The sequence below is a fragment of the Peromyscus californicus genome, unplaced genomic scaffold, assembly GCF_007827085.1.
Source record: "Peromyscus californicus insignis strain IS unplaced genomic scaffold, ASM782708v3 Scaffold_12__1_contigs__length_115047231, whole genome shotgun sequence".
In the NCBI taxonomy this organism is placed as follows: Eukaryota; Metazoa; Chordata; class Mammalia; order Rodentia; family Cricetidae; genus Peromyscus; species Peromyscus californicus.
In genome coordinates this window covers 24,552,525-24,571,592 of record NW_026294413.1, presented here as the reverse complement: position 1 = coordinate 24,571,592, position 19,068 = coordinate 24,552,525, and the positions used below count along the sequence as shown (strand labels likewise).

The 19,068-nt window shown below is 42.8% G+C and overlaps 1 protein-coding gene across 9 annotated transcripts in view; it reads right to left on the bottom strand.

The window, feature by feature from the left end:
* Positions 1–19,068, bottom strand: part of Klf12 (KLF transcription factor 12) — a 650,091-nt gene that overhangs the window by 448,214 nt on the left and 182,809 nt on the right. For 3 of the 9 annotated variants that reach the window (XM_052732583.1, XM_052732585.1, XM_052732590.1), the window contains exon 1: positions 335–532. The exons of 1 other annotated variant lie outside the window; for it this stretch is intronic. The gene's annotated coding sequence lies outside the window, so the exon portion shown is untranslated. Of the gene's footprint in view, positions 1–334; positions 534–587; positions 942–19,068 lie in introns of those variants that run through there. 5 more of the 9 variants (XM_052732582.1, XM_052732586.1, XM_052732587.1 and 2 more) reach the window with 4 other exon arrangements.

Here is a 19,068-nt window from a genome sequence, read left to right as displayed (position 1 = left end):
ACAATTCCAGTCGGGGGAGCAAAGCATTTGCTTAATTCACGTTACTTGCTAAGTTCTTTTTAAAATGTTTAGGGAGTGGGACAAGTAACCTCCCTCTTTCTTCTCTGCGAATCCGACCGCCTCTCCTGGCTCGGCAATAGCATCGCCCTTCCCCGGCCCCCTCCCGCTTCCCAACACTTTCCCCCCATTTAAGAACACAGACCAACCAAAATGATTTAACTTGAGCAGATGACAGAAGGAAAATAAAACACGTTAAGAGAATACGATCTGATTTGGGATGGCAAAAAAAAGGAGGGGGTTGTTTATTTTGATAAAAAACGGAATCGGCACAGACCTGAACAGAAGCTGCAGAGCAGGAGAAATTGTTTTCTTTCCCTCACACAGAGTCCCCCTCTCTCTCGCCCTTTCTCTCTCACACGCGCGCGCGCACACACACACTCGCGCACACACACACACATACACACACGGCGTCACCCGCGCACACTCACACGCACACGCACAAGCAGAGCCTCTCAGCTGCTCTCTGCAGTTCTCAGGAAATGAATGGGGGGCAACCCAGGGAACTGTTGTACTTGCAAATGACTTACCCAGATCACATGATGCGCTAAATGTAGGGTGGGCCGGTGGGTGGAGGCTGCCGAGACGCTAGCCCAGGTCTAACGTGGGGAGCCTCGCCAGGCCCGCATCGAATTACCCCGGGGCCCAGCCGAGGGGGTTGCAAGAAGCCGCTTCTCCTCCCTTTGCAGCCCGCAGCTCAGGAAACCGGAGAGGCGCGGGGGTTGGGGCGGGGTAGGGTGAGGTTGGGGTGTGTGTAGGGTGGGGTGGGGGGTGAAAACAGAAAACCCCAACAAAAGAGCTCCAGGTCCTCCTCCCCAGAAACAAAGCCCCGCCGCTGCGGGCGAGCCCCGGGGTGGGGCCGAGGGCGGGGGCGGCGGCGGGGAGGGGCTCGCTCAGCAGGCGCTAAGTCGCTTTATTGCCATAAAATGGGGCCCCGAGCCGCTCCGCCGGAGGATTAGGAGGCGGGCTCTGAGTGTGATGGTTGAAATCCCCTGTGGGAAACTAACCCCTCCCCGATCGCAGAGGTAGAACGCAACACCCACTGCCCAGCCCTCGCCTTGCCAGCCTGGCCAGCGGCAGGGGGTGGGTCCGCGGAGCCACCACCCCGCCCCGCCCCACCCCGCCCCACCCCTACCCCCGCCCCTGGCCCTGGGCCTTTGCCGCGCCACCCTGTCACCTGCACCACCTCTCTGCGGCACCCTAAATAACCCACACATGGCCCCTGCCACTCCTGTAGCCGCAACCTGGGGGGGATTCTAGGGGTCGCGGAGAGAGGAACCCCTTGATGGCAACTCTCCGGGGCAAGACTCTTGCAGAGCTGCCACCAAGTCCCCCTCTTTTGTGTCACCACGCGCCTAGGCGGTCTTGGGCAAAGAATTAGGAGACGATTAAAGCGGCCAGCCTGCGTGGCCCTCGCCCACTCCCCACCGCAGCCAGGGTGGGTGGGGGCGAGCGAGGAGGGGGCCCCGCGCCCAAGCTGTCCCCGCGGCTCACCCGCGGCTAACTTGGGAAAGGTGTGGGCGGAGCCGGCCGAGTCTGCGGGGTCCGCCCCCGGGCGCCCGGCGGCTTGGGCAACAATGGGGTCCCGGCGGGGGCTGCCCCGCGGGTGGCGCGGGAGAGGGGACTCGACTAACGACGAGGGGGGGGGATCATTGTTTGGGTTCGAGTGTGTGGCCCGTTGCGGGAAAGGCAGGGGCGCCCCGCGGGCCGTGATTCACCTTGGCGGGATGAATGGGGGCGAGGTGCGGGTGTGTGCCTCTCTCGGCAGCGCTGGCACACCGGGGCGCCTGACCGCGCGGGTTATTTAGGAAAGCAGTGAAGTCGATGTCGCAGGGTGGAAAGCGAGGCTCGAGCTGAGCTGGGACCCCAGCCAGGGCGCCGGGGACACGAGCAGGGACAGATCGGTGCTCGGTCCTCAGAGGGGAGCCGGGCGCTGGACGCCATCCCGGGCGGCCCCGCCTGCGCGCACCGGGCAGAGGATCCGCGAGATTCTGGGCGGGGAGAGGGAGGAGACGGCTCCGCTGTTCCCGCCGCGGCTGCGAGGACTCGGGGTCAAGCCGCCCGGGAGGGTCAGCGGGGGCGGGGAGCGGAGGAAGCGGAAAGGGCCCGGCGGGGTGCAGGAGTGAGGCTGGCCCCCGGCGGTCGCTGACGGTCAGGGGACTGTGGGTACCACTTTCTTGAAACCTAGGTGAGCTCCTGGGGCATGACACCCCTACCCAGTGCCTCTGAGCCGGCGGTGTGTGGGAACCTTCCCTGGAGGTGGGAGGCTGGAAGGGGAAGTTTGTGTTAGAGAAAAAAAAAAATTGCAGCTCTGTGGAGTGGAATGGGTTGGGAAGAGAAATCGTGGGGAGGCCGAGAAACAGGAAATGAGAGCGAAGGAGCAAATTCGAGCCAGGAAAAGGCAGTTTCTGCATCAGTGTGGCACCGTGGCATTTGCCGAGCACTTAAGGCCCAGGTGCGCTATTAATGAAAACAAAGGCGGGGCACTGGCTGGTTGGGCTTTGCCCTTGCCACGTTTCCTGCAGGAGGCGAATGGGAAAGGTGGTCGATCCAGAAGAGGACTGGAGCAGTCCTTTCCTAGTCAGGACAGGATGTATCAGCGGGCCCAGAGTCCTCTTAGCAGTAAAACAGGATTGAAAGAGACAGTGTGTCCCAGTGTTACGGTTTCTAAGAAGAACAAATGAGATAAGTGTGAAAGTATCTGAAATTTGTGTAGCACACTCTTCCAGAGAAATAGCTCTAAATGAGAAAACAGCGGGAGCAGGGAGATGTGGGACTCAGGCCCCCAGAGAGGAAATGGGTCCTAGAGGCTGAAGGGTTCACTGCTGCAATGGGGGGGGTCTCTCTTCCAAGAATTGTCAGCTGCAAAACCGCGACCTGATCTGATCTTGGGCCGAGGGAAAAAGCCCCTCTCCACTTTCTTGCATCCGCACAGAAAGAACGCTGCAAACCCAAGTTTGAAAAATTGCAGAATATCAACAAATGTGCTTTATTTAAAGGAAGATCTCTCCTCTCCTGGAATCACTGTAAAATTTCCCTGCAGGTGGGGCTGGGATAGGCAAGGAGTGAATTTAACTAAGGATGGAAGGAGGATCTGAGAAATTATGTCATCTTGGCAGTTCTTGTGCTAACAGCTTTCGCAGAGAGCTGAGTGCCGAAGCATATCATCAATATATTCTATAGTGAACACTTCTATGCGCGGGAAAACAAATGCCTCCTCCCTGTGGCAACAGCCATAGGCGGGTTAGTCAAGTGATGACGTTTGAAACTTAATCTGCAAGAATTCATTCCAGAAGGAGAAGGAAATTAAGGGCAGGTCAAGGTTAATGTCTAGAGTCTGAATAGGGCATATGGTTAGAAGGAAGTACATCAACTATTAGGAAAAATGCTAGCAGCATTTTGAAAAAAATAATTTTAAGTAGGGATTGGAGATGTTAAAATATGGCGACTCCCCAGCTTTGGGGCGGGGGTATGAAAAGGAAAATACAGGGTTGGAAGGGAGGCTTATCCTGCGAACAGGGATGGGTGTGGAAAAGCAAACACGAAGAAGTGTAAAGGGATGAATGGATCTCTATAGTGCGTGTGTGTGTGTGTGTGTGTGTGCGCGCGCGCGCGCGCGCGTGCGTGCGTGTGTGTGCAAGCCTTTGTTTCTAATGGAGTGTCTATCACTTCCTCGATACAGAACTTAAAACTTGAAGTGTGAACAGAAGGAAGGGAGGCAAGGAAAAAAGTCCTACCAGAGAAGGATGGGTATAATTTTTGTTGTTTAGACCTTTCTACTTTACTCTGTGAGTATTCAGGGATGTAGAAAATCAGAACAAGTAAAATAGCAAAGTTCTTTTTGTCAAGAGTGCACAATTCTGATATTGTAGAGAAAAATTTCTGAATCTTAAGACTTCAGGGCTATTTATGAAATCTAATCCCAGAGGAAACTTCAATACTATTTAAAAGCAAAAGCTTTGGGTCAAGGATAATGGCCCATTCCCCTACTTACTTCTTACTTGGTCTTTAACCTGAAGAAAAATGAATTACCAAAAGGATGAAAGGTATTATTTTGAGCTACACATGATATACACATTTTACTTTATTTACCCAACACAATGTCCAGAAAAGAAGAGAAAGTGACAAAATCCTGCTAGGCACATAATGTGACTAGACATCAGTTATATAGTAAAACGAACAACTGGAGGTTTTTAAATAATAGGAAAGCAGATATTTCTACCCACAACCCCCTTTTTTATTTCATACTTAACTAGTTGTAATTCACTGAAAAATCAGTACCCTGGGAGAGAAACACTTTACAGTATAAAGAAGTTTAAACCTGTACCACACCCCAAGTGCTGTCTGGCAATAATTCTCTTCAATGTATGAAAAGTAGTTAATCCTTTGTATTAAAGAGGGAATAAATTTGCAGGGATGATTTAACACTGTCTCTGGGTAGAGTTGGGGGGACACTGAGTCCATTTCAGAAATCAGGTCATTGCTGAAAGATTAAAATCAACTGGAAGAGAAAATAAAAGTGATTCCCACAGCTCTCAATGAAGTTTAGAAAGCAACCCCACTCTTTCCCAGGGCTAAACATGCATATGACAGATAGATTTTCACATGTTGCATTTTGGCAATAATGTGCAGCAAAGGGGAATTCTGTTCAAGTATGAGAAAGGCGCGTTTAGAGTCTTCAGTACAAATGCAAACAGCTGGTGATATTATGTGATGATGTAGTAAACAGCATGTTTTGATTTGTATGGTGAGCTGTCTGAAAATTAGGAGAGAAAAATTCCATTTTATAATTTTGTCACAGTCATCACAGCTTTGGGTTTTTCTAGTTTAAATATCACATATTAGATATCCACTTCTCCAAGTTCTTCTCACAGTTTCCTCAGACCTCTCAGCCTTGGTGCTGTTAACATCAGAGCCTCTTCAGATCCCCCAGCTCTACACTTCTGGACTTCCTATTTGGTCTGCCCCACTCTTCCCTAGACAAAGCCTGAATTCTGTTACACATACATACATACGACTTGGAGTTGGCACGACTGTGCATCATCCTGGCATGTAAGAATTTTGTTTTGACTTTCTTATCTCATGTTCTCTCTTGCAGCGGTGCATCACAGCCCAGCCACCCTGGATGCCTTTATCAAGTGGTTCTTCTCTCTCTTCCCATTGACTCTTCCAAATATGGTTCCATGACACCCCACGTACACATAGGTGTGGCCTATGCAGTCATCGAAAACATTCTCTCTCCCTTCTTAGAGCTTTTTTAAAAATATAATGCAAAGACTGTCTCATTCACTAACTAGTATGTTAGCCCTTCCGTGTGTGTGTGTGTGTGTGTGTGTGTGTGTGTGTGTGTGTATGTGTGTGTTTAGGGGAGTCACAATTTTTCCACCTACTTAAATATTTCCCTTGTACTGAAAGTCAACCCCCATGAGATGTTTATGTGGACTAATGTGAGACAGACTAAGCCAAGTAGACATCAACAGATGTTGATTTCCTGTTGTATTCTTCTGTTATATAAACACTGATGCTTCCACTAACTATACTTGGCTCACCTATTACAAATGATACATTGAGAATCAGAGTTGTGTCTTAACTCTTAACCACTTATTTAACTTTTTTTTTACTCCCACAATTTTTACTTAATTTTACTGTCTCACATTTAGTTCTTTGAAAAGTACTTAATCTTTTATACTTTTCATTCTTTTTTATTAGAATTATATCACATAATACTGTATTAGAAAAAGTTCAGTTTTTCAGTTTGAAAGAGAAATTCTCAGCAATTTTTTTTAACATTTTCCAACTTGGAGCTGTATTATCCTAAAGATAAACGTTATTTTTAAATATAATCAATTGCAGCATATACTATTAGAAAGATCACCTAAAAACTTAAGTGTAAACAATACCCTCATGGAAAGACTGTAGTTGTGTTAAGATACAGAACACCACTTTCATTTCAGATCATAGAAAAAGAACTACCTAGATATAGCAGATACCTAGTTATGAAGAGATGGTGCATAACTACAGAGAGAGCCATGGATGTCGCCCAGTGGTAAGAGTGCTCACTTAGCATTCAGAATCCTCAGTAACACACACACTCATGCATGCATGCATGCACTCAAGCATGCGCGCGCGCGCGCGCGCGCACACACACACACACACACAAAAAAAAAAAAATTAAGGATAACTATAATATGACATACAATTAAAATACTCTGGGCAAAGTTGCATATACTTAGAAACATTAACAAATATCAACAGCCAGGCAGTGGTGGCGCTTGTCCCTAATCACAGCACTCTGGAGGCAGAGCCAGGCAGATCTCTGTGAGTTTGAAGCCAGCCTGGTCTACAGAGTGAGATCCAGGACAGACACCAAAACTACACAGAGAAAACCTGCCTCAAAAAAAAAAAAAAAAAAAACAAGAAAAAGAAAGAAAGAAAAAAAGAAAGAAAGGTCAGCAGAGAAACATCACACTGAAATGGAATGTCAGAATATAGGTAATTTTTCCTAACATGAAATTTGTCATATATGTAAAATAACATACATCATGTTTTCTTTTTTAATTTATTTTTTATGTGAATGAGTGTTTTGAGCAATTTCTGTGCATCGTATGTACACCTACATCATGTTGTCTTAAGGCCTGTCTTTCTAGGTACTGTTTAACTTGAGGTAGAGAATTGCTTCTAATGTTCTCTAAGCAACTGGGTGGTTGTTCTTGTTGTATCCCTCTCCTGTCCATGCAGTAATTACTTTCTGAACTAAGGTTTATCTTTTTTTTGCAACTTTTATCAATTTTTGGATCTTGCCTTCAAGCCTTTGCCATCCTTCCTAATAGTAGGTTGCTACTCTCCACTTAATGTATCCCACCACATTAAAATGTTTTCCCCAACATGTTGCAGTCATGCTTACTTATATATTTGTTGTAAGTGTCGCCTTTAATGGCTGAGCCATTCCTCCAGCCCAGTCATGCTTATTTTATAGGAAGCATTTGAACTTCTCTAGTAAAAGAGGTGTAAACAAATCTAGCCAGTGGTTTCCCCTATTATATTCCTGAGGTAGTTTTCAGTTTTATTTTTGTTAATTAAATTTTCTGCTTGATAATTTCACATATTACCATAATGCAGACTGTCTACCCTTCCCCCCCCCACACCACCACACACCTGTCTTGCTCCTTCCTCCTTGCAAATCTCTTCCTCACAGTCATGGCTGTTTGTTTTGTTTCATGGCCCTCCGAACTTAACCAGAGCCATCTCTGTGACTGTGGGTTTGGAGCTGGTGGGCTCAGCAGTGGCTACAAAACTGGAGACAATACCCAGCCCCCAGGAAATAGCCAAAATTTTAGCAGCAAACTGCCCCTCTCCCACTTCAGTGACTAATAAGACAGAAATGTTGTTTAACTGTGGTGGAAACACACTACAAATTATTTTTCAGAAGTATCTTACTATTTGCATCGACACCATCATACTTAGAGTGTCATTTTTCTTTTATTCTGGCTAACAATGAGATAAAAAAAAAAAAAGACACTAAACAAGAATGGCTTGAAGTTTGAGTCTTTGAACTCCAGGAATATAGATGAGACATTGTTGAGCTTGGGCTGTGTGGAACTGCTACTGCCATAGCCAGGTGAATAGATCATAAAGCTTTGAAGAAGAATGGTTCTGACAGAAAAATGAAGGTTGCCACGGCCTAAAAGATCTCCCAAATCCGTACCTAATACTCAGCAACTTGTTCTGGGGAAGGAGTTCATGGAAAAGGGAGTAGGGTCTGATGCTCATATTTCAAGCCTTAATTCGGAAGCTTTTAGTTGGTTTTAGTTTTGATACACTCAGACAGACCTAAATAGATCTACCATAGTTGAAGCTAACATTAATTAGATAACTGATAGGGAAGAATGGGGGGTGGAACAAAGATGTGAAACCTAGTTTAAAAACTTGAGAATAAAGTAGCATGAAATAAAAACAGGAAACGAGGGAAAGAGGACAGGGCAGGAGGAAGCATGTGGTATTCACAGTGTCCCTTCTACCTGCAGAAAGCAGCCAACCTGACGAATGCCACCTGGGAGACGGATTGTCTCCCTCCCCTTGCAACGATAAAATCCACAGCTAGGCTCCTACAGCTCGAGACTAAGACTGCTGTTCTTCCAGTTCTTGAGCATGGTCTACTCATCTTCATTTTCTGCTACCCATCTCAAAGTATGGCTCTCTGTACGGCAAGAAGAAAAGGAAGCAAAGTCAAGGGCAGACTCATACAGAGTTCTGCAGAAGTCTCACCCCTGTCAACTGCTTCTATTTCATTATCCAGAGCTAGAATAATGAAATAGTAAATAAGCAACGGAACTGGAATCACGTGGCTTCTTCAGGCAGACCAATCACAAGGAAGTGGGCATGGTGAAGGCCCTCTTGGGTGGAATTGGAGATTCCCAACTGTGTCTGCATTTTCCTATATAATTTGCATAATGCTTTGTGTCTTAAACTGGAAACCATTCTATTATTACAATATTGTTACAATCCTCTACTGAATTCTTGATAGCAGGCAACAAAAAGAAAAATTACAAATTATTTCTGTCATCTTTTTAAGGACATTAATTCATACCTATATTTTAAAATATTTTGTGGTGTTTATTAGTATACATCTTTCACACAGTATGTTTTATAAATTATTGAAGTCTACAAAACCATAATGTAGTCAATTTTGAATTAACTCATGTGTGATTTACTGAAGGCAAACTATGAATAGTGATTTTGCTTCATCACTTTACACAGTCTGGTTTGGTTCATCTTTCCACACCACTGATTTACATGCCTTTGAAAGAACAAATACTACTTTTTTAAAAGGTGAATAAGCGAGTCTTAATTAGAAAGGTAAATCTGTGTCTTCTAAAATATTGACTACATTTTCGTTTCAGATTCAGATATTCATAAGGCAACAGTGTATGAACTAGTGCCTGGGAGCCAGAAGGTGTCAAACCAAGTCCAGATGTCACTGCTTGATTGTGACACCTTTGACACAGTTCGTATTGGTGTCACTTGACTTCCAGGTACACCTTCTCTGCAAGGATGGGAAAATCTAATGAACTCTTACATATCTTCATCTACAAGACTAAGCTGTAAGCACCCAACATGCAAGTCTTCAAAACTGCCATTTTGAGAAGCAAATGAAAATCATCTTTCAAAGACCCACCATGTTGTACATGCCCCGGAAACTCTTTTCTTTTCTTTTCTTTTCTTTTCTTTTCTTTTCTTTTCTTTTCTTTTCTTTTCTTTTCTTTTCTTTTTCTTTCTTTTTTTTTTTGTTTGTTTCTTTGGTGTAGACCTCCCTTTGTTTCACAGGATAAGCTATGATACCCAGACTTGCAGTGTTCCTGCCTCCAAGTACTGAGGTGACAGGCACACACCTCCACGCCCAGCTACTATTCCCTTTCAGTATTGGAATCATTAGTGTTTTCCAGTATGAAGAACTGTTGTTTACTATTAAAATATATCTCTGTACAACCCCCTACTAAATTACTGAAACCTTTTGTAGTGAGAAATAATCCAAAGAAATTCATTTGTCTATACTTCAGTTCTGAAAAATATTTAGAGCCAGCTAGTTAAATTTACAAAGATTTGGCACACATCTGGCTTTAATTGACCCAACCTCCAATTAGAGTACACAGAGTTAACATCGATGGCGTAAGACAACTTTAGGCTTATACAGACTTCTTTCTTTCCTTCTCTTTTTCTTCTAATTCTACTTTTTCTTCTTCTTCCTCCGCTGTCTGCCCTTGCTCCACTCCGGTCCCTAACCCTTCTTCCTCAAGACAGGGACAGATTATGGATAATTCCCCCATGACAGTTTTGATCTGCCAGTTCCTCACTCAGTTCATAAATAATCTTGGTTTAAGCACAGAATTAACTTCAAGTCCAGACGGAAATGGTCAGGGCAAATAGAGGAAAAAGACTGTAGAGAAAATAAATAAACAAACAAATAAATAAGGAGATACTGAAAAGCCTTCCTTGAAACAGCATTTGATTCCACTCGCTTCCTCCATCTTAAACTAATGTTTATTAGCGTTTACTATGTGCCGCACGCCATGCAGAGCATTCAGCAGCTCTCTCACCTTCGAAAGATGAGTCTCACCAAGCTGCAGTCACTCACAGAACCTCCAAGCTTCCCTGTTCTTCAGTCCCTTTACCTTCCTCCACGCAGCATTTACCCCCACCTAACACACCACGTCATTATTGCTGCATACAGTCTTTCGGCCTCTCTGCTGTTCACTGCCAGGATGAGGAGCCCCAGAAGGACCATTTTTTTTCTATCAGGTTCTCAACCGAGCCCGCTGTGCAGGAATCAACCTAGCGTGAAGTAGGCACTCAATAAAGGCTTGTGAATAAACAAGTTCAGAATGCGTATGTACAGAAACTGGAGTCCTTGGCGTTTCCATGTCACTCTGTCTTCAAAGCAGCAATTATAAAAGTCAGTCCTAGTGCTGAGCTGTTGTAACCCCTGGGCTAGAGGAACAGAGACAGAAGGGTCCTTGGAACTCACTGGCCACTGGCTAGATGAATCAGTCAGTGAGTCTTAAGCCAGAGAAAGACCTTGTCTCAAAAACAAGCTGGTCGTTCCTAAGGTACAACATCTGAGATTGACCCCTGACCTTACATGTACACACATGCATATGCACACACCCCTGTGCAGGCAAGCACGTATGCATGCAGGCATGTGCGAGCATCTGCATGTTTTACACTCTGTTATTTTTTGGTTATAAATCATTCCATGTGTTGCATGTTGGTATGAGCTTAAAACCTTGACCGTCTTAGCAGCTGACTACATATCTCATGAACTTAACTGGCCAGGACAAGATGGCGACAGTGAAGAAAGCTACGCCCAAGATGGTAATAAAACCAAGACCTGAGCAATCGAGCACAGGGCCATCAATCACCACTATTACATCTACACATTTGTATATTGTTTGTATTGAAGTGAACTACTAAGTCATTTTCAAGTTCAAATGTAGTGTCACTCCTTCCTACTTCATACATAATGGTTGCTGTGTGTTTGCAGTCCATAAGGCATTTTAAGTCCTTGAAACAGAGAAATGTATACACAGCTGAACTCTGTATTTTAACTCGCTGAGAGACAAATTAGAGAGAATCATAATATTTTCATTCTCATACTATGCCCGGTGCTTTTATGCCTCAATATGAAGATGATAGGTGCTAAAGGAAGTATAAATAAATACAACAGAGGGAGTCTACTCAGTGACTTTAAAGCTGTTTTATTGAAATACTGTCTTGTTTACAATTCTCAACTCCACAAATCCTCATCAATTATTCAATATTTTTTTCTTGTTGAATTAAACAGGGTAACTATTTTCTTAGGAGAAAATGTCTGGTGAAATGTAAAGCTTGCTTTTAACATATATAAATTTTTCTATAGGAACACATTTCTCCAGCTTCTTAATACTTACTCCAAGCTTACACTAGGGGAAGGTATTCATTCTATTTATTACATAACAAAAAGGTGAATTCAAACCCTGTTTCTTATTGTTTTGGATGCTACAAGTAGCTCTTTATTGTTGGAATTAAAAAAAAAGGTCAACAGACTATTTCACAGAATTTTAACCACTGTTAAGATGTTAGGCAGTGTTAGGCTTGAGCCTGTCCTATCATCTACAAAGAGGCTCTAATAAATGTAGGTAGAAAGAATCAAAAAATGGAGGTGGCTATCACACCCTACAATATGAATGCATACTGTCTTTAAAAATTGATGAATATATTAGCATACGGGATTCACTAAATTACTCCTTAAAGAAGTCTAAAATTTTTCATTATAGTGACCTAGTTTGCTACTAGTTTACCTCGGTTTCATTATGAGTTATGTTCATTGCTTCTATGACTTCTTGTCTGCTAGAACTCTCACGCACATGCATGAGTTCATTGGGCAGCCACTGAGACAAGAAACATATGGCCAGGTCTGCTGTGAAAATCTAGACACATGCACCGAGAGGAACCCTGTCTCTTTGTGTGCGTGTGTGTGGAGTTGTACCCATTCATGTCCCTTTACACTGAGGATCTCTTACTATCATTGGCTGATAAAGATATTTGTATTACTTAGCCCCATCATTGCTTACAAATATCATTTTTTAATTTAATAGCATGTAATTAACCAGCCAAAATATATTTGACTATTTTATCTAGCAGCCTCAAAGTTAAAAAGGAAATTCATAATTCTGTACAGATTTGGCAATCAAACCTGAACCTTATTTTCCTCCAATTTCTGAACTTAGTCTTGAACCAAGGTCCAAGGTTAATAACAGACATTCCCAAACACATTTGAGACCTATGTGAAAATGTAATTCTGCTCTTTTCCTTAGCACACACAAATATATGAATTGTGTCTTACAGCAAGCAAGCAAAGAAAATTCCTCGAAATTTCAAATCTAAAGGAAGGTTTTATTTTTAACACGAACATGTTTTTTTTCCCCCATTTTTAAAAAGCAATTGCTATAATTATCTTGGAATTTTGTCAAAGTACAACTCTTTGAAAATTGTTAGGTCCAGATTGTAACATGAGTATAAAGAAAGTACTTAAAGGGCTTTTATAGTCTGCAAAGCATGTCTAAGTTAAAAGGGGAGAGGTTTAAGTGGTCAGAGACCTTTAAATAAAAAAGAGCATTAAGCAAACATCTTAACCACAGAGTTATAAATATGTCAGATGGACAGACTTTCCCACTGCTCGACAGGCAGAATGATCGGGCCATGATGTGGACCTCCACTAAAGTCAGTTAACCTATGTGTAACCCTGCAGTTCCTGTCAGGAGTCATACCTGCTCACAAAGGAAATGCTAGCTCTCAGATTTAAAACAGGATGTCGTCAGTATTATTATCCCCAGCAGAGAAGTCATTCTTTTCTGCAGCGACGCAACACAAGCTTGATAAACCTGTAATGGGGATGCCTGTCAAAATACCAGGAGAAGAGAAACAGATTAGTAATACTGGGTTTTAAAGACTTAAGGAGCAATGGGTTAGAATCAAATTTAATTTTCATTTCTGTGCTATTAATGAAGAGCCCATGCTGTTTTTTTATAATTTCATGTAGGTTTTCATTTAAAAATACCATTTCCTACTAGTTACCTCATTCTTTGGTTGCAAGGTATGTGTAAAACTCAATGCACTAAACCTTTATTATGTGTTTTCTCATTTGATCCCCGACAACAGCCAGGAAACTGAGTGTTACTTCCTTCCCTAGTTTCTAAGACAGAAAGCTGAGGCCTGCAGAGGTTGACTTGTTTCCAAGGTGACTAGGATAGTCCATCTTCACTGTCAGCTTGACTAGATTTCAATCACCATGGGAACGCACATCTGGGTGCGTCTATGAGGATGTTTCTAGACTGGTGTAACCTACCCCGCACAGGTGGAGCATCATTCCACAGGCTGAGGTAGCTGGCTGAAGAAAGAGGAGGTTCAGGTTGCTCGTCAGCGTTCGTGGTGCTCTTCTTTCTCACTGGACGCAGTCTGACCACCCACCTTACCCAGTGCCGCCATGCCTCCTCCATCTGGCCTTGGTCACCATGATGAACTGTATCCTCCAATCAGAAGCCAACATAAACTCTATAAGTTGTTTCTGTCATTCTTTAATTGTAGCAAAGAACAGAGTAGCAGTGTACTGATCAGTTTTGTTGTTGTTGTTTTGTTTTGTTTTATTTTGACAACTTGACACAGACTAGAGATACCCAGGAAGAGGGACATTCCAAAGAGAAAACAGTCTATCAGATTGGCCTGTACATGAGACTATGGGTACATTTTCTTGAAAAATGGTTGATGTGGAAGGGCCTAGCCTACTCTTGGCAGTATTGCTTTTGGGCAGGTGGTCCTGGGTATTATAAGAAAGCAAACTGAGCAAGCCAGTAAGCAGGGTTTTTCTGGGCTTCTGCTTTAGTTCCTGCCTTCAGGTTCCTGCCCAGCCTATGTTCCTGCCTTGCCTTGCACTGTGAGTCAAATAAGCCCCTTCCTCCCCTAGTTGCTTTTGGTCATGCTCTTTATCATCGCAATAGAAAGCTAGCTAGGACACATAGTTGGTAAGAAATGGAACTCCAATTCGCCTCCAGTGACTAACTCCAAGAAGTATTCTTGTCACTGTGGATTGTCTATTTATAATCAGTGTGGCTAATTTGCTCTTAGTGTTAGAGACTTAGCAAGGCCACCTACTCTGTGGGTTCTGAGTTTGTGTTCCTAGATCTCGATACATTCTTTCCATCAGACTAACTTGTCATTAAGGCTCTCTATATTTTTCTATGATGGTTTTCTGAGTAAGGAGCTTCAGGGAAAAAATAATTAATGAGTTTTCCCCTTAAATCTTTACCTAGAATCCTAACTTATTACGTTTTCATTTATTTTAGACACTGTGCCTTATAAATGGAATGGCAAGGATATTAATTTGTTACTTGACATTATGACTGTGCAAGGCAGGGCCACATGGTATATAACTCATTCTCCAAAATTCAAAACCAGCCCCTGCTTCAAGTGTACTTTTCAATATTCTTCCAATCTTTATCCTGGGACATTAAGATGTAAAATATTCCTTGGGAGACTAAACAGTGCCCAGAAAACCTGACACTTTCTTCTGCCCTACTGAGTCATCCCCTGTATCACCTCAACCCCTTGTCTCACCTCAAACTTCCAATGCCTCTATGCCATCTGCATGCCCTACTAACAGCCTTGCCTCTTGTGTCCTGAGAAGACAGGAGTCCTCAGAGGCCAATTGCTATGACTCTTACAGCTCGACGTGCTCCCAGGACAACCCATTAGTGCTCCTCTCTGAGATCGACTCCTCTACTCTCAGCGTTAGATTTATGGATTTTAGATTTTAGTCCAATATTTTTTTTCCCTGGATTCTGCACCAGCAGGTTTTCATTCTCCACTGAATCACATGCTTCAGCATGCAACATCATTTACCCAGCCCTAGATGCTAAATGAAAACACCATTCTCCTGACCACAGGGCCTCTCTCAGCTCCCACATATCTCTGTATTCGTAATAATGAAAGTGTGTCCCAAATATAACTTTCTTACCTGTACTACTCAAACTCTCTTGAAATCAGTTCAGTATGACTTTGATCCCTGCCTGTGTCCTGACTTGGCACTGATTAGGATCAGGAGGAAACCTAGAGCACAGTTCAACCTAACGGGAACGTTCACTCTTCATTATCTTGTCCCATCTGTAGCACTTATATCTGATAGGTCAAGAAGATAAGACTAACACTGACTGGTAATTAAACAAAGTTAAACAGCTTCTTTCTTGGTTTCCAGAACACTCTCTTTACCTCCCCCTCTTCTTCTCCTCCTCTGTCTCTTCTGGGTATGCTGACCAGGCTGTCCCTAAACACCTCAATTTCTACAATCCCCTGTCTTGGCTTTCAGGAAACTGAGAAGTAAGGTGTACCACCGTGTCTAGCTGTCTGGATTTTTCAATGTAAGTGTGAGCATGGTCATTACTTGATCTCTTAACTATCTCCGCCATCCTCTCAGTGAGCTTATACAGTCCTGGTGGCCTTAGGTGTTTTCATAGTCTTTTTTTTTTTAATCTTATAGAAACTCCTTCTCTTGGTCCATGGTTAGGGCAAAAAGCTTTAGTATCATCCTTGCCTCATTCTCCTGTGGCTACTTAACAGGTCCTGTTGACTTCCACCTTCAGATTATGTTCAGAATCTGATATTCTCTCACCTCCATTGTTACAGCCCTACTTTCACTTGGATCGCTTTGATTTCCTTTCCTTTCCAGAATACTACCCAGAGGCAACTTCTTGTAATGGACGTCAGGGCTTATCTTGCCACCCTTCTGTTCATGCCTTCACAAGGGGGACTCTTCTCACTGTATGGGCAAAGTCCACTCCAGTTGTCAAGTCATAACCAAGCAGGGGTCCCTGGAGCATCTCCAATTCTATTTGCTATATCCTGCCCTCAGTGTTTCTATCCCAACTTGTCTCCATGTATTTCTGGAATAGTAGGCCTCTTGCCTTGTTCTTTCTGCTTTCTGTGTTCTGCCATGACATAAGTGCCAATTACATAATTTCCCCCTTTAGTATCAATGAGGCTTTTCTGGACAATCATGAGAGAAGAACTTCTTCCCTTCTTCCTTATCCCATGCCAGTGTTGGTGTTCTGTTGCTGCGACAGAACACCTGAGACTTGTGGATGTATAAAAGAGAGAGGTGTATTTGGGCTTACACTTCTGGTGCATGATACCATCCACTGTTTGGCTTCCAATGAGAGCCTCATGCTGCTTCAACTCACAGAGAAAAATGGGAGGAAAAGCAGGAGACAAAAAAAAAAGTGGATATCCTCACTTTCTGACAACTTGCTCTCTAGGTAATCAATCTGACCCCATGAAAATCAATCCCACCCCTCAAGAAAGACATTGACTTTTAATAGGTTGTTGGATTATTAAAAAGTCATCCTTGCTCCAGTGTCAATAAAATTTCAGCCTGAGTTTCTGAAGGAACAAATTCATAGAGTGGTCTCTTCCTCCCTCCCTCCCTCCCTCCCTCCCTCCTTTCTTTCTTTCTTTCTTTCTTTCTTTCTTTCTTTCTTTCTTTCTTTCTTTCTTTCTTTCTTTTTTCTTTCTCAGTTCACCAACACGATCAATAAACATAATTTGTTTACATTTTGCTAGACTGTGATCTTGTAAAGACAAATATTTTGCTTTTTTTTTTGCTCAGTGACACATTCACATAATCTAGAAGAGTGCCTGGAGCATCTACTGAACAAATTCATTCTTTCTTTCTGTCTTTCTCTCTGTTCATGTATGTGCATGTATATACGCATACACGTGTGTGTTTCCTCCAGTGTTAGTATTCAAGAGCCACCCACTTTAGTTGATAAGGTTTCTATCGCTGGACGAGGGCTGGACAAGTAAGCGAGGGTGTGTGGCCAGTGAGCCCCAAGAGTCTGCCTAGCTCTGCCCCTCAGCACTGGGATTGCAAGCACATCTCACACTGGGCATTTTGTCATGGATTCTGATAGTCAGGCTTACGTCCTCTTGTTTGTGGGACAAGTGCTTTACTAACGGAACTGTTTCCCAACCTCCTTCCACCCCACTCACAGGCTAGATTCTGACTTGTATTCCTTCCAATTCAGCTTCCTCATCGGTAGGATAACAGGCTTGTGCCATCACCTCCGGCATGAGTTAATTCTAGAATGAATGAACACCTACTATATAATTGAACGAATACTTACAGTCCATAAAATCTCATATGCTTATCCACAGAACATTAGTGTTTTCAGTGTAAGAGATTTCTTTCCACAAATTGGGAACAAACTGCTACTGGTAGTGATAACATGCACCTGTAATCCCAGCACTTGGACTAAAATAGGAGGGTTGTGAGTTCTAGGCCAGCCTGTGCTAGATAGGTCCAGGCTATTCTGGACAACATAGTATGGTCTTATTTCACACACAAAAATAAAAAAAAAAAAATTCTGCAGCCATTATTAGTCATAATGAAATATTTTAGGATTTAAGATTTATAATAGGTAGTGAATTTGTTTGTAGTTGGTTAAATGATTATAAACTAATTTAAATAAGTGTGGACTGAGACTTGGCTTTCAAATACTGAGAGAAAACTTGAGAACAATCATTGTGCAGGATGGGTCTTAAGACAGCATTAAAAAGTATAGTTTATAAAAGACTCTATTCTTTTATATTTACATTTTGTTTTCAAGCACTGGGCATGGAACCCAGGGTCTTGTACATGGTAGGCAAACTTCTGTTACTGAACTGAACTACTGAGCTACATTCCAGGCCTTGAAAGAGACATTCTGTATTACTGATTTCTACTTTACACTCCTAATAACCAAGCAGTCAAAAATAAAATATGATTAGATATCTAGCATGGAGACAAAATCCTGTAAGGCCCAAACTAAGAAGAATCTCTACAACTAGAGAGAGTCAAAGGAAACCGGAAGAAATTTCAGGTATGAAATGGGAGCTGGGAGTACTTAAATCAGATAACCTATTGGGCAGTAGTTCCCAACCTCCAGTGTGATTAGAGCACAATACAGTAATGACCTGAAGTAAAAGCTATATCCATATATGGTGTTGTAATAATATTAAGGGTAAAAACGGCTCTAACTAGACAATGACACATTAAAAATATCTGTTGAAAAGAATGATAAGGTGGATTATCGTGAAGTAAAGACCAGTGCATTCTAGGAGAATGAAAAGGGCTGGTTAATAATGTAAGATGATTCATGTTTGGCAGTATGTTTCGAGCAAGAGGTTGGCCTGGCTTTGGAATAAAAATTGATGCCCTTGATGGCACGTCCATTAATGGAGAAAAGTAACACAACCAGGCTGCTGCTGAAATGAAAATAATGTTCAACTGACTCTGGTCCTTGCTTTACTGAACTGTGTGGAGAAATCTGATTTCTTAAAACAGTGTGTTCAGCATGAATATTAAGCAATAGTCCTCCTTATTTATTTGTCAATTTGGCACAAATAATTTATGTACATTTTAGGGCCCAAATGAAATTGTTTTTCATTTAAGCCAAATAATAACCCAAGTATATTTTTCTAGAAAATTCCCTACCAAGACATTAGTCTAGACCTTCAGAATTTTACCCACCCACACTCCCACAGTTCTAAGAACCAAAGATATTTTCACTGGTGCTTTTTGTGTGACCTGATTAACTGGCAACACATTAGAAAATGTCTGCTTTTAAAGGAATTCTTAAGACCTAAAGCCTAAGCTCAAATACAAGAAGAAAAGTATAACATATTATTAATAACAATGGACAGCTATCATTTATTAAATGCTTGTTTCATGCCTGCCAGCCTTTCCACAGCATTAGTTCTCTATCTCTGTCTGTCCATCCCTCTCCTGCCCTCTGCCCTCTCTCCTTGTCTCTTTCTCTGAGCATTTCAGTCAGATCTCATGAAACACAACTTTCTCTGACACTTCCTTTCTTTTCTATGCTGTCTGTTAATATCTGTTCGATGCTCTTAACAGCATGGCTTAGGGTTCCAAACATTCCTCTCAGGAGA